At 45.9% G+C, this 13,809-nt stretch overlaps 1 protein-coding gene across 2 annotated transcripts in view; it reads left to right on the top strand.

Annotated features, from left to right (window-relative positions):
* The window catches only part of LOC106611118 (syntaxin-binding protein 6), a 143,642-nt gene that overhangs the window by 12,263 nt on the left and 117,570 nt on the right, over window positions 1–13,809 (top strand). The window lies entirely within an intron of this gene.

Raw genomic sequence — 13,809 nt, forward strand, 5'->3', positions numbered from 1 at the left:
GCATCTGAGTGAGCGAAGCAGTGCACCTCTGCCTTACTATATGTAGCCTATGCATCTGTTGCTGTCTGGACAAAATTAGTATGATATGCCATACAGCCTTATTCAAAAATGTATAAAAAAAAAACATTTAACTCCTCATCAAACTACACACAATACTGACAAAGAAAAAAAGATTTAGACATTTTTGCAAATGTATTAAAAATAAAAAACGGATCACATTTACATAAATATTCAGACCCTTTACTCAGTACTTTGTTGAAGAACCTTTGTCAGTGATTACAGCCTCGAGTCTTCTTGGGTATGACGCTACAAGCTTGCACACCTGTATTTGGGGAGTTTCTCCTAAGTATTGAGCCCCTATCTGAGATGTTTCAACTTGGTGTCCACCTGTGGTAAATTCAATTGATTGGACATAATTTGGAAAGGCGCACACCTGTCTATATAAGGTCCAAGAGTTGACAATGCATGTCAGAGCAAAAACCAAGCCATGAGGTCGAAGGAATTGTCTGTAGAGCTCCGAGACAGGATTGTGTCGAGGCACAGATCTAGGGAAGGGTACCAACATATTTCTGCAGCATTGAAGGTCCCTAAGAATACAGTGGCCTCCATCATTCTTAAATGGAAGAAGTTTGGAATCACCAAGACTGTTCCTAGAGCTGGCTGCCCAGCCAAACTGAGATTTTCAGCGTCAGGGACTGGGAAACTAGTCAGGATCAAGGGAAGGATTAATGGAGCAAAGTACAGAGATCATTAATGAAAACCTGCTCCAGAGCTCTCAGGACCTCCAGACTGGGGTGAAGGTTCACCTTCCAACAGGACAACAACCCTAAGCACACAGCCAAGACAACGCAGGAGTGGCTTCGGGACAAGTCTCTGAATGTCCTTGAGTGGCCCAGCCAGATCCCGGACTTGAACCCCATCAAACATCTCTGGAGAGACCTGAAAAACACTTCCCATCCAACCTGACAGAGCTTGAGAGGATCTGCAGAGAAGAATGGGAGAAACTCCCCAAATACAGGTGTGCCAAGCTTGTAGCGTCATACCCAGGAAGACTCTAGGCTGTAATTGCTGCCAAAGGTGCTTTCGCAAAATACTGAGTAAAGGGTCTGAATACTTATGTAAATGTCATAACATTTTTTATAATAAATCAGCAAACATTTCTAAAAACCTGTTTTTGCTTTGTCATTATGGGGTATTTTGTGTAGATTGATGAGAAGAATAAAAACAATTGAATACATTTTAGAATAAGCCTGTAATGTGGAAAAGGTCAAGGGGTCTGTGTAACTTCATTGCCTGGTGCTAGCGGTCATAGCCTACATTACATATGTAATATGACCATTTATCTGCATGGTGAAATGACATGGATTTATTTATCATTTTAATGGAAAACTAGTTTTAAAAAAATGGCAGTTTAAACGTTAAGCAAAATGTTCCATTTGTTGCATCTCTATCACAAACCTGTTGTGGAACATTTCAACTTAGTGTAGGCCTATCTTCTACGTACTGCAACCGTTTTGAGCAGCAATGTGTTCCCTGCCATATGCTAGCCCACTGTAAAATCTGTATTCTTTTTGGAATAAATCCTATTTTCCATCATTTAAAATTCTCATTCCTCTGAAAGGCAACTGTTTTGAAGCTTGCTCACTCTCAACATCCTGTCTGCACTCTACTCTGTTAGAGGCACCCCCTCTACACACACACACGCTCACCCATACTCTAGTTGAGCTAAAGAGTAGCTGTTAATTCCTGCTGAGTGTTGCGCGTTCTCTAAGGAATATGAATGGAAGATAAGCCCCAGGAATGTGATTCCCCCTCTAATCGCAGTCTCGTTGGCTCAATCCACAAACTGCCATCTGAAAACACTGGACACGGCCCAGAGAGCGAGAAACCCAACATCTTGGCATCCTAGCAGGCAGTGTACGTTCCCGTTGTGGATTGATTAGCTCACACCTGCATCCAGCACTTCAGATCTTTCCCGTTTCTGAAGGTTTCTTCAATGGGCTGTTAAACCCTAACCTTTCTCCATTTACTATACATTTCTGAGCAAAGTAGCTGTAACAACAGCTTTCCTTTTCTCTATATATAAGATTCAACTTGGAATGAGTTGTTTCTTGAGTTTCTGGTAGTTTTTATCAGTGTTTGGCAATTATATAAGATGCTGAACTAATTGAACTGGCTTTGAGTGGCAGCAAGTACTCCACCTGTCCTGTCATTGTGAAGCTCTCTCCTTAGCCTGGCTGTTGTGCCTGGTTTATATTGGCCTGTGTGAAGAAGGAAATGGGGAAAGGGTTGGAGGGGAGTGCTTAAAGTGTTGGCTGTGGTGCTAAGTCAAATCCCCCTTTCTGAAGTGGCCTCTGGAGAGCTGTGAGCAGATTTCACATTAACACGCTGGGCGAGAGGAAAGGCCGCGCTCTGCACTGCTCCCTCCTTTCACTGCTTAGCAAGGTACAGTGAATGAAGTGTGGCTGGGAAAGGGGGGATTGGCACTGGAAAATGGGGTGACAGACAGGGCTACAGCGTGAGTGTCATTTTCACCATAGCCAAGCAGTGCCGGGACGTTTCACCATAGCCAAGCAGTGCCGGGACGTGAGGCTGATGTAATTCAAAACATCAGTCATTTCACCGCCATTCCTGAAAAGTGAAATCCACCCCTCCTATCCCTAAATCTCTCAAGTCTTCCCTTCCATCCCTCACGCTTCAGTCTCCCACCTGAAGCAGGATATGGACTCCCCACTGTCTGTCGACAGCTTGGAGAGACACAGGGGGGAACCTTCTATCTCAGCTGGAGGACTGTAGTGGATCGGTAGGGACTCCCAGGATTAGAGCTATTGGAGAGATTCACTGCTAGGAAGCTCTCTCTCTTTAACTCTTTCTCTCTCGCTTTCTCTGACGCTACCCCTGTCTTAGTGACTTTTTGCATTCAGGTTTCCTATTGTCTTCATATGATTGTTCGAGGCCCACTCAAAAAAAATCAAGGTTTTCATAGGTTTTATTCATTCGAGAAGAGGAGTAATGAAGAGCATTGTCCTCACTTCAATTCATTGAATTACTGATCCAGCACCTTGTATCAGAAGACTCCTTTGTAGAGAGATTGGTAGTGCACCAGTGGACTGTGATGGCGGTGGAACAAAGCTGTTTCTGTTTTTTATAGGAAGCTGAAGAAGGCAAACAACTTTCTGCACAGCCATTTCAGGGCATGTGTACACTTATAGTACCAGTCAAAAGTTTGGACACACCTACTCATTAAAGGGTTTTCCTTTATTTTTACTATTTTCTACATTGTAGAATAATAGTGAAGACATCAAAACTATGAAATAACACGCAAGGAATCATGTAGTAACCAGAAAAGTGTTAAACGAATCAAAATATATTTTAGATTCTTCAAAGTAGCCACCCTTTACCTTGAAGACAGCTTTGCACACTCTTTGCATTCTCTCAACCAGGTTCAGATGGAATGCTTTTTCAACAGTCTTGAAGGATTTCCCACATATGCTGAGCACTTGGCTGCTTTTCCTTCACTCTGCGGTCCAACTCATCCCAAACCATCTCAATTGGGTTGAGGTCGGGTGATTGTGGAGGCCAGGTCATCTGATGCAGCACTCCATCACTCTCCTTCTTGGTCAAATAGCTCTTACACAGCCTGGAGGTGTGTTTTGGGTCAGTGTCCTGTTGAAAAATGAATTATAGTCCCAATATGCGCAAACCAGTTGGGCTGGCGTATCGCTGCAGAATGCTGTGGTAGCCATGCTGGTTAAGTGTGCCTTGAATTCTAAATAAATCACTGACAGTGTCACCAGCAAAGCACCCCCCACACCATCACACCTCCTCCTCCATGCTTCACCGTGGGAACCACACATGCGGAGATCATCCGTTCACCTACTCTGTTTCTCAAAGACACGGCGGTTGGAACCAAAAATCGCAAATTTTGACTCATCAGACCAAAGGACAGATTTCCACCGGTCTACTGCTCGTGTTTCTTGGGCCAAGCAAGTCTCTTCTTCTTATTGGTGTCTTTTAGTAGTGGTTTCTTTGCAGCGATACGACCATGAAGGCCTGATTCACGCAGTCTCCTCTGAACAGTTGATGATGAGATGTGTCTGTTACTTGAACTCTGAAGCATTTATTTGGGCTGTAATTTCTGAGGCTGGTAACTCTAATGAACTTATCCTCTGCAGCAGAGGTAACTCTTGGTCTATCTTTCCTTCGCGGTCCTCATAAGTTTCATGAAAGTGCATGATGGTTTTTGCGACCACACTTGAGAAACTTTCAAAGTTATTGAAATTTTCCACATTGACTGACCTTCATGTCTTAAAGTGATGATGGACTGTCGTTTTCTTTTTGCTTATTTGAGCTGTTCTTGCCATAATATGGACTTGTTTTTTTTTTACCAAAAAGGGTTATCTTCTGTATACCCACCCCTACCTTGTCACAACACAACTGTTTGGTTCAAACCCATTTAAGAGGAAAGAATTTCCACAAATTAACTTTTAACAAGGCACACCTGTTAAATGAAATGCATTCCAGGTGAATACCTCATGAAGCTGGTTGAGAGAATGCCAAGAGTGTGCAAAGCAGTCATCATGTCTAAGGGTGGCTTCTTTTAAGAATCTCAAATCTAAAATATACTGCTCCAAAAAATAAAGGGAACACTTAAACAACACATCCTAGATCTGAATGAAAGAAATAATCTTATTAAATACTTTTTTCTTTACATAGTTGAATGTGCTGACAACAAAATCACACAAAAATAATCAATGGAAATCCAATTTATCAACCCATGGAGGTCTGGATTTGGAGTCACACTCAAAATTAAAGTGGAAAACCACACTACAGGCTGATCCAACTTTGATGTAATGTCCTTAAAACAAGTCAAAATGAGGCTCAGTAGTGTGTGTGTGTGTGTGGCCTCCACGTGCCTGTATGACCTCCCTACAATGCCTGGGTATGCTCCTGATGAGGTGGCGGATGGTCTCCTGAGGGATCTCCTCCCAGACCTGGACTAAAGCATCCGCCAACTCCTGGACAGTCTGTGGTGCAACGTGGCGTTGGTGGATGGAGCGAGACATGATGTCCCAGATGTGCTCAATTGGATTCAGGTCTGGGGAACGGGCAGGCCAGTCCATGGCATCAATGCCTTCCTCTTGCAGGAACTGCAGACACACTCCAGCCACATGAGGTCTAGCATTGTCTTGCATTAGGAGGAACCCAGGGCCAACCGCACCAGCATATGGTCTCACAAGGTGTCTGAGGATCTCATCTCGGTACCTAATGGCAGTCAGGCTACCTCTGGCGAGCACATGGAGGGCTGTGCGGCCCCCCAAAGAAATGCCACCCCACACCATGACTGACCCACAGCCAAACCGGTCATGCTGGAGGTTGTTGCAGGCAGCAGAACGTTCTCCATGGCGTCTCCAGACTCTGTCACGTCTGTCACGTGCTCAGTGTGAACCTGCTTTCATCTGTGAAGAGCACAGGGCGCCAGTGGCGAATTTGCCAATCTTGGTGTTCTCTGGCAAATGCCAAACGTCCTGCACGGTGTTGGGCTGTAAGCACAACCCCCACCTGTGGACGTCGGGCCCTCATACCACCCTCATGGAGTCTGTTTCTGACCGTTTGAGCAGACACATGCACATTTGTGGCCTGCTGGAGGTCATTTTGCAGGGCTCTGGCAGTGCTTCTCCTGCTCCTCCTTGCACAAAGGCGGAGGTAGCGGTCCTGCTGCTGGGTTGTTGCCCTCCTACGGCCTCCTCCACTGTCCTGATGCACTGACCTGTCTCCTGGTAGCGCCTCCATGCTCTGGACACTACGCTGACAGACACAGCAAACCTTCTTGCCATAGCTCGCATTGATGTGCCATCCTGGATGAGCTGCACTACCTGAGCCACTTGTGAGGGTTGTAGACTCCGTCTCATGCTACCACTAGAGTGAAAGCACCGCCAGCATTCAAAAGTGACCAAAACATCAGCCAGGAAGCATAGGAACTGAGAAGTGGTCTGTGGTCCCCACCTGCAGAACCACTCCTTTATTGGGGGTGTCTTGCTAATTGCCTATCATTTCCACCTGTTGTCTATTCCATTTGCACAACAGCATGTGAAATGTATTGTCAATCAGTGTTGCTTCCTAAGTGGACAGTTTGATTTCACAGAAGTGTGATTGACTTGGAGTTACATTGTGTTGTTTAAGTGTTCCCCTTTTTTTTTCGAGCAGTGTATATTTTGATTTGTTTAACACTTTTTTTTGGTTACTATGTGATTCCATAGATGTTATTTCATAGTTTTGATATCTTCACTATTATTCTACAATGTAGAACATAGTAAAGAAAAACCCTTGCATGAGTAGGTGTGTCCTAACTTTTGACTGGTACTGTATATCTAGAGTCAGTAGATTTAGGGGTTGGATGTTTTAAACATTCCAAGACGTTTTTGTTGGCTAATTGCTCTTCAAATAAATCTTTGCTTGTGTTTTGTTTACTCAGTCCCATTTTGTTAAGAGCTTTATCATCTGGTGATGTTGTGATATGTCATTGAATGAGGTGGTTTGTTTTGCTACTATTTGTTTTTTATGGCCAGTTGAGTCCCTGTGGTGTAAGTGAGTGTGTACTACCATAGTGTTCACTGTGACCTAACTTTACCCTGTGGATAGGAGTACCTAGAGTAGAAACGGACTCTGAGCCAATGCTTAGAACTAACTCTCACCAGATGCTGCACCATTCATGATTCAGCATTTAAAATGTCTGAAACAACTAGCTTTTGTGGATCAAATCATGATCTCTCTAGACATTTCAGAAATACCTGTCTATATGTATTGTTTTCAAGAACGCCCAGAATATTCTGCTGGCCACATACAGTAGCCTAATGTTTTTGAAAGCTGGACTGTTGAGGACAAAGCCATATAGCTGTTCAGTGTTTTACAGCGCTCGGCTAGGTTTGGGCTCCGCCAAGACTAATTAATAGTAGGGGAAACACTAACAGCTTTTCAAGTTTAAAGCAGACTTATGTAATAGCAAGGCTAATCGTCAAATACTGCGGGTTATGTTTCGCTGAAACTATAGTTTCTGTGCTTCTCCTCAACAGCCAATTACTTTTTTTGAAACTCACTGCACTGTGAAAAACAAGTATATTTGGCCTGCTTATTAGCAATCCAAATTGATACGGGCATTGTTTTTCAGTGTGCTGTTCCTCTGTAATTCATTTAGCATTTGTCGTGAGTGACAGATTGGTGTATCACCACCGCTCTGTGTCTGTGGTTGAGACAATGATTAAACTCCATCCATAGTTCTCCAGAGAGCATTTGGACCCAATAAAACACTATTGTTTATGACCGCATCCTGCATTTATTGTAGCCACAATTGCACTGCCTCAGCACTGCTTTCTCTGACACTATCAGCAAAGCACACAGTGTTTGGAACCTGGGTGTTCCAATTCCATTGTCATAGGAACTGTCAGTGCATAATGTGTTCAAAGTAACATTTGAAAAGATGTTTGCAATAATGGAAAATGTAGTGGCTGTTCACTGAGATTTTTTTTTTAAAGTTTCCAACTGAAGTCATTTACATTTTGCAGCAGATCTGGGAAGGAACATTGCCTGCGTAGTAAGAGAGATGTCATTTTATTTATTTATTTAACTAGGCAAGTCAGTTAAGAACAAATTCTTATTTACAATGACAGCCTAGGAACAGTGGGTTAACTACCTTGTTCAGGGGCAGAACAACAGATTTTTACCTTGTCAGCTCGGGGATTCGATCTAGCAACCTTTCGGTTACTGGCCCAACGCTCTAACCACTAGGCTACCTGCCACCGATATTTGCCCCACACAGAGATGACAGCCCATTTTCGATATTGGAGGCAGTTGCTCACTGTGGCATTACATTATTTTATGGGGCCGTTTCTTTTAGAGTAGAATGTCTCTGAAATGAGATTACAGGGGAGGGAAAGCACAGAGCAGTCAGATGTCGGGGCTATTTTGCTTTTATTTCTTCAGGGACTGATGTCTCTCTGCTTTCTCAATGTGATTTCTCCTGACATGTAACAAAGACATTGAGTATGTTTACATGTACACTAATAATTAGATATTAAACTGATTATGGCAGTAGGCAGATTATGCAATAGTTATGTAAATACCTTACTCTGCTTTTCTTAATCGGCTCAAGGTCAAATTGAAGTAAGCATACGCCAATTAAAACGCCTGGTTTTCTCAGTATCTTTTGAATTAGGACATCTAAACACCCTTAATCGGGGATCCAGCTGTGTGTTTGATCTGCGCATGTGCTAGCACCAGCTGAGCGAGCCGCCCTCTTTAGCACGAGTGAAGTGTGTCTGGAACAACTGAATATATGCATCTTAGAAGTAGTTATTTTTCAAGTATTCGTTTCGGTATTTCACTATTGGGATACGTCCCCAGCGTATTCGTCAGAAGCCTTATTACACTACGCCAGCCATGATTGGCTGGACGTCGAGACGTGTGTCGGAGAAGGGTGTCCCTTCAACCCTATAAAAGGTCCAACGCAGCGTCTCTGAGTCATTCAAACACCTCTTCTCGCTTTTCATCAGAAAGCTTACCTCAACACGACTGCATTTTCCAGAAATAGCTAAACTGTCCAGAGACGTGATCTTACAACTCGCTCGCCGGGCCCTATTCTCTGGACTGTGCGGTGGTGACAATGTTCCTTTTACTTCACCATAGTTACAGGAAAATTATTTGAGGGAGGAACAGGTACAGCTGTGACACGGCTAACTTGTTCACAACCAAGTTAGCTGTATCCAAACAGTGACTAGTTGTTAGCAAGCTAGCTAGCTTTTGTGGTTTTACTTCAAAAAGAAAAGCTTTTACTAGCTACACCAAGCTATCATTTCTAATCTGTTGTTTCGGAAAACGGTATCCAGCCATCACACCGAGTGCCACTAATCGCTAGCTATCGGACCATTCTAGTTTTTTTCTGGCAGCTAAAAGCATAGCATCCATGCTATGGTGACAAAAGCATCTGTGAAGTATCTGCTCCTGTGGAAACACGATATCGGCCAAAGACACCCACTCGGTGTGCTCCGTTTGCCTTGGGCAGCAACATGCCCAGGAAGCCTCCGGTGGCTCCTGTCCACATTGTACCCTCTTCACTGTGAAGATAGGCTAGCACGCCAAGCTAGCCTGAGTCAACGGGACCCTGACATGGGGGCCAGCGCCCCCGATGTGTCACCAGAGGCAATGGATATCCCCACAGGGAATCGTGGAGCGACGGCTTGCGCTAGCTGGGGCGACCAGCTCGGCGCCATTGCCCCGCTGTTTGAGGACTTCAGCAACGACCTCGCGGCCTCTCTGTCGGGATTCCTGATTGGAGACGATAATGACTCCACAGGGTTTTCCGACAGTCTCCTTTTGGAATCATCGGATGGAAACGAAGACTCCTTCATCCCCTCAGGCCACGCCACCAAGCCTCCGGCCAGGGAATCTGAAACCGGACACGCAGGTGGGGTGCCATCCCCACCAGTTCTCGGTGTGGACCTGCAGGACCTGTGCAAACGCGCTGTGAATAAACTGGTGATTCCCTGGCCCAATGCAGTAGCAGAGACCATGAGATCACGTCCCGCTACGAGGGTAAAAGGATACCCAAAGCCAAACAGGCAGCCAGGCAATTACTGCCAGTCTTCCCAGAATGCCTGGAGGAGGTTACCCATACCCGGAGTACACCTTTCTCCTCCGAGAACCCTGTCCATGGTGGGTCAGTGTTGGACTGCGTTGACATGGCGGGGATTGGGCTTGCCCACATGCCCCCATCAAACCCCTGGTGGCTTCCCATCTAAACTCCAGCCAGAAGTCCTCCATGACCTCGACTCTCCCCACCTTACCAACCAAGTACGAGTGCTTCCAGTCCTCTGTGACAGAGAAGGACTACAGGTCGGTCGCCACAGCGGTGAGGGCTTTCAGCACCAGCTCCATGCTCTCGGCATACCAGGCTGAGCTACAGGAGGAGCTAGCAGTCACACTGGACCCGGGACTGTGGGATGAGATCTGTATTGCCACAGACCTCAACCTGCATCTGCTTAAAGCCGCTGTCCAGGCGTCAGGAAGAGCGATGGGGCTAATGATATCCCAGTGAGCCATTTTGCCCTCTCCTATCTACGGTGTCCGATAGTGAGAAGCTGAAGATCCTGGATGCTCCAGTAGACCATAAAGGCCTTTTCGGTCCCACTGTCGAGATGATGCAGAAACGGTGCGAGGAGAAAAGTAGTAGTGTGAAGCTCTGTCTGCCCAGGAAGACACAGCCCAGTGCCTCCCATGTACCTCGCCGCACCTTCGCCCAGGCTGCAGCAGGTCAACCCTCCTCGACCTTTAAGATCCCTAGACACCCAGCCCCCCAGGCTGTGAGCCCAGGGCTGCAAAGAATATTGGACCCTAAGGGCCCCTGGTCTAAGAAGCCTCCCTTCCCATTCATGGCACCTGCCCCTAACCCCACCCAAGGGGTAAGGAGAAAGAAGCGGATGGCTTAATGATGTCCCCATCGCCAGAGAGGTGAGAACAGCCTCCCCCAAACCCAGTTTTATCTCCTCCGCCAAGCCTGAGCCTGTTCCATGGTGCAAGTTTCCAGGCACCTCTGTTCCTCCGGCATACCTGGTCCAAGTTGGTGGGTCACAGGGTACAGCCCAAAGAGAAGAGACAATGTTCAGGTAGATGCTCCTACAAAGCTCTTGTCTCACAAACACTCCCCAATGTCAGTTCACACTGAGTAAGTACACTTTCAGAATGTTGAAACACACTGCTCTGCTACATTCTGTACACACAGGCGATTGGTTCGTATACATCGACATAAAGAATGCTTACTTTCACATCTCAAAATACCCTCCTCACAGGAAATTTATCAGATTCAATAATCAAGGCATAGTCTATGAATTTCTGGTACTCCCTTTCGGCCTCTCACTGTCACCTCGTGTTTTTATGAAGTGTACCAATGCAGCCATAGCCCCTCTCAGAGAGAGGGGCATTCGGCTGATGACGTACACAGATGATTGGCTGCTGTGCGCGCAATCAAGATGAGGTCCTAGAACACAGTCAGCTACTATTGGAACACCTGACATTTCTAGGTTTCAGAATAAACACAGTAAAGAGTGTCTGCGTGGGAATCAGAACAATCTCTTTCCTAGGTTTAGTACTAGATTCGGTATCATTCAAAGCTTGCCTTTCAGTGGAACGTATAAGAACATTCCAAGATGGCCTAGCACTGTTTCTCAGAGGGAACCTGGTCTCATTCAAAACATGCCTGAGGCTGCTAGGTTTGATGGCATCGGCTTTAGTAGTCATCCCATTAGGAAGTTTGAATATGAGAATCTTTCAATGCTGGGTCTCTTCTCTAGGTCTGAGCCCAGTACGTCACAAACATCACCGTGTACAGATCTCCATAGACTGCATGGTAGCACTGCACTCCTGGAGACACCAGACATTTCTGTCACAGGGTGCCCAGATGGGCACTGTTTTATCCAGAAAAGGATTCACAATGGACGCATCTCTCTTGGGTTGGGGTGCGACTCATGAGGGCAGAACAGTCAACGGGTGTGTGGGGACCCCATCTCCGTTTTACTCACATAAACTGCCTGGAGCTCCTTACAGTGTCCTTAGCATTAGAGTTGTTCCTCCCATTTCTGGAGGGTCGTCATGTTCTAGTCAGAACAGACAATAACACTGTTGTGGCTTACATAAACAGACAAGGGGGACTGCTATCCCCTCACGTACACACACTGGCACACATACTGATTATGTGGAGCAGTGTGCATCTCCAGTCACTGAGAGCTACTCATGTACCAGGAGTACTGAATCTGGGGGCAGGTATACTTGCCAGGGGAGGAACCCTTTATACGGAGAGTGGAAGCCCCACCCAGAGGTAGCCAATCAGGTTTGGATAAACTTCGGCATGCCAGCAGTGGATCTTTATGCATCAATGGAGAATACTCAGTGTCCACTGTTCTTTTCCCTGAGGGATCGGGATGCACCGATGGGAGTTGGCACATGAGTGGCCACCTGTCCTCCTGTATGCATTATCCTCACTGGCCCTGATTTCCCCCACCCGAGCCAGGGTGCAGGAGAAGGGTCTCTCTCTCATACTAATAGCACCACATTGGCCAGAGAAATATTGGCTACCGGAGATCACTCAACTACTATGCTGTCATCCGTGGCCCCTCCCCCCGCATCAGGACCTACATTGCCAGGCGCGAGGGGAGATTTTCCGTCCTCACCCGGAACGGTTGGCACTCTGGGCCTGGCCCGTAAATGGTTCAACTTGAACACTGCCGGGCTTCCTCCAAAATGTAATTTCAACTATTCATAGTGCTAGAGCCTCATCCACCAGGTCCCTTTATAATTGTAAATGGTGCCTATTTGAGGAATGGTGCACTAAATTCCAGTGCTCTGCCCCTGTAATCCTGTCGTTTCTACAGGAATTAGTAGAAAAAGGAAAGGCTTTTTCTATTATTAAAGTATATCTAGCAGCTATTTCGGTTTGTCATGTGGGTTTTTGGAGCACGACAGTGGGGCAACACCCCCTTGTCGCCCGTTTTATGAAGGGTGCACGTTGTTAGCTTCCGGTGTCCAAAAAGCTTGCCCCATCATGGGATTTATCAATTGTTTTGGATTCTCTATGCCAACAGCCTTTTGAGCCCCTGGATCAGGTGGAACTGAAGATTCTTTCATTTAAGACTGCGCTATTACTAGCATTGGCCTCCGCCATGCGAGTTAGTGTCATTCACACACTGTCAGTGCACTCGTCATGTGCATCATTTGCACCTGGTAACAATAGGGTATCATTGTGGCCTAACCCCACCTTTACCCCTAAGATTATTTAACCATCTTTGAAATGTGTGTTCCCTTGAGCTGGTAGCTTTTTATCCCCCACTGTTTTCCTCTCCGGTACATTAATGGTTGCATATGTTGTGCCCAGTATGCGCTCTGCGCATCTACATGGACAGGACTAAGGGCTTTAGAAAATGTGAAGTTGTTTGTTTCCTGGGCGAAAACTCACACAGGTAAAGCGCTCACTAAACAATGCCTCTCCCACTGGATAGTGGGGGCTATCGCTTTTGCCAACACAAGTAAGGGTCTTCAGTCTCCTACTGGTTACGGGCTCATTCCACTAGAGGAATGGCTATGTCCTAGGCTTTATTTAAGGGCATATCTATCCAGCGAGTTGGGCTTCGCCTCATACATTTGCAAAGTTTTATAGGCTTGATGGTGCATACTGTTTTACGTGTAGGATCTTCTAGGGGGCATAGCCCATTTGTGTGATATATCGCACATGGCAGTTGGTCGTCAGGATAAGCTTGTCTGGCAATGTGGGACTCAGTATATCCCATAAGTGAAATACTGAAACAAATACTTGAAAGAGAACTTTAGGTTACGACCGTAACCCCGATTCTCTGATAGTATGAGTGAGGTATTTCACCAGACCACCCCCTCCTTGCATGAGCGAGGAAGATGTGTTGCTTATTTTTGAATGCTGCGATGCTGCGTTGGACCTTTTTATAGGGTAGGAGGGACACCCTTCCCAGATGCACACGCCTCCATGTCCAGCCAATCATGGCTGGCGTAGTGTAACAAAGGCTTCTGACGAATACGCTGGGGGCGTATCCCATAAGTGAAATACCTCACTCATACTATCAGAGAACCAGGGTTACAGTCGTAACCTAAAGTTTTCACATACAAACTTTTATATGTCCAAACTCAGAATCAAATATGCATCCCAAAAACATGTTCTCTGTGGTAGAACGTTTATTTTGATTGGGTATTTTCTGTGTGTATTAGAGTGCCATCAGGTAGCCTGATATCAGATGT

Source organism: Salmo salar, chromosome 09 (genome assembly GCF_965601325.2).
Source record: "Salmo salar chromosome 09, fSalSal1, whole genome shotgun sequence".
Lineage (NCBI taxonomy): Eukaryota > Metazoa > Chordata > Actinopteri > Salmoniformes > Salmonidae > Salmo > Salmo salar.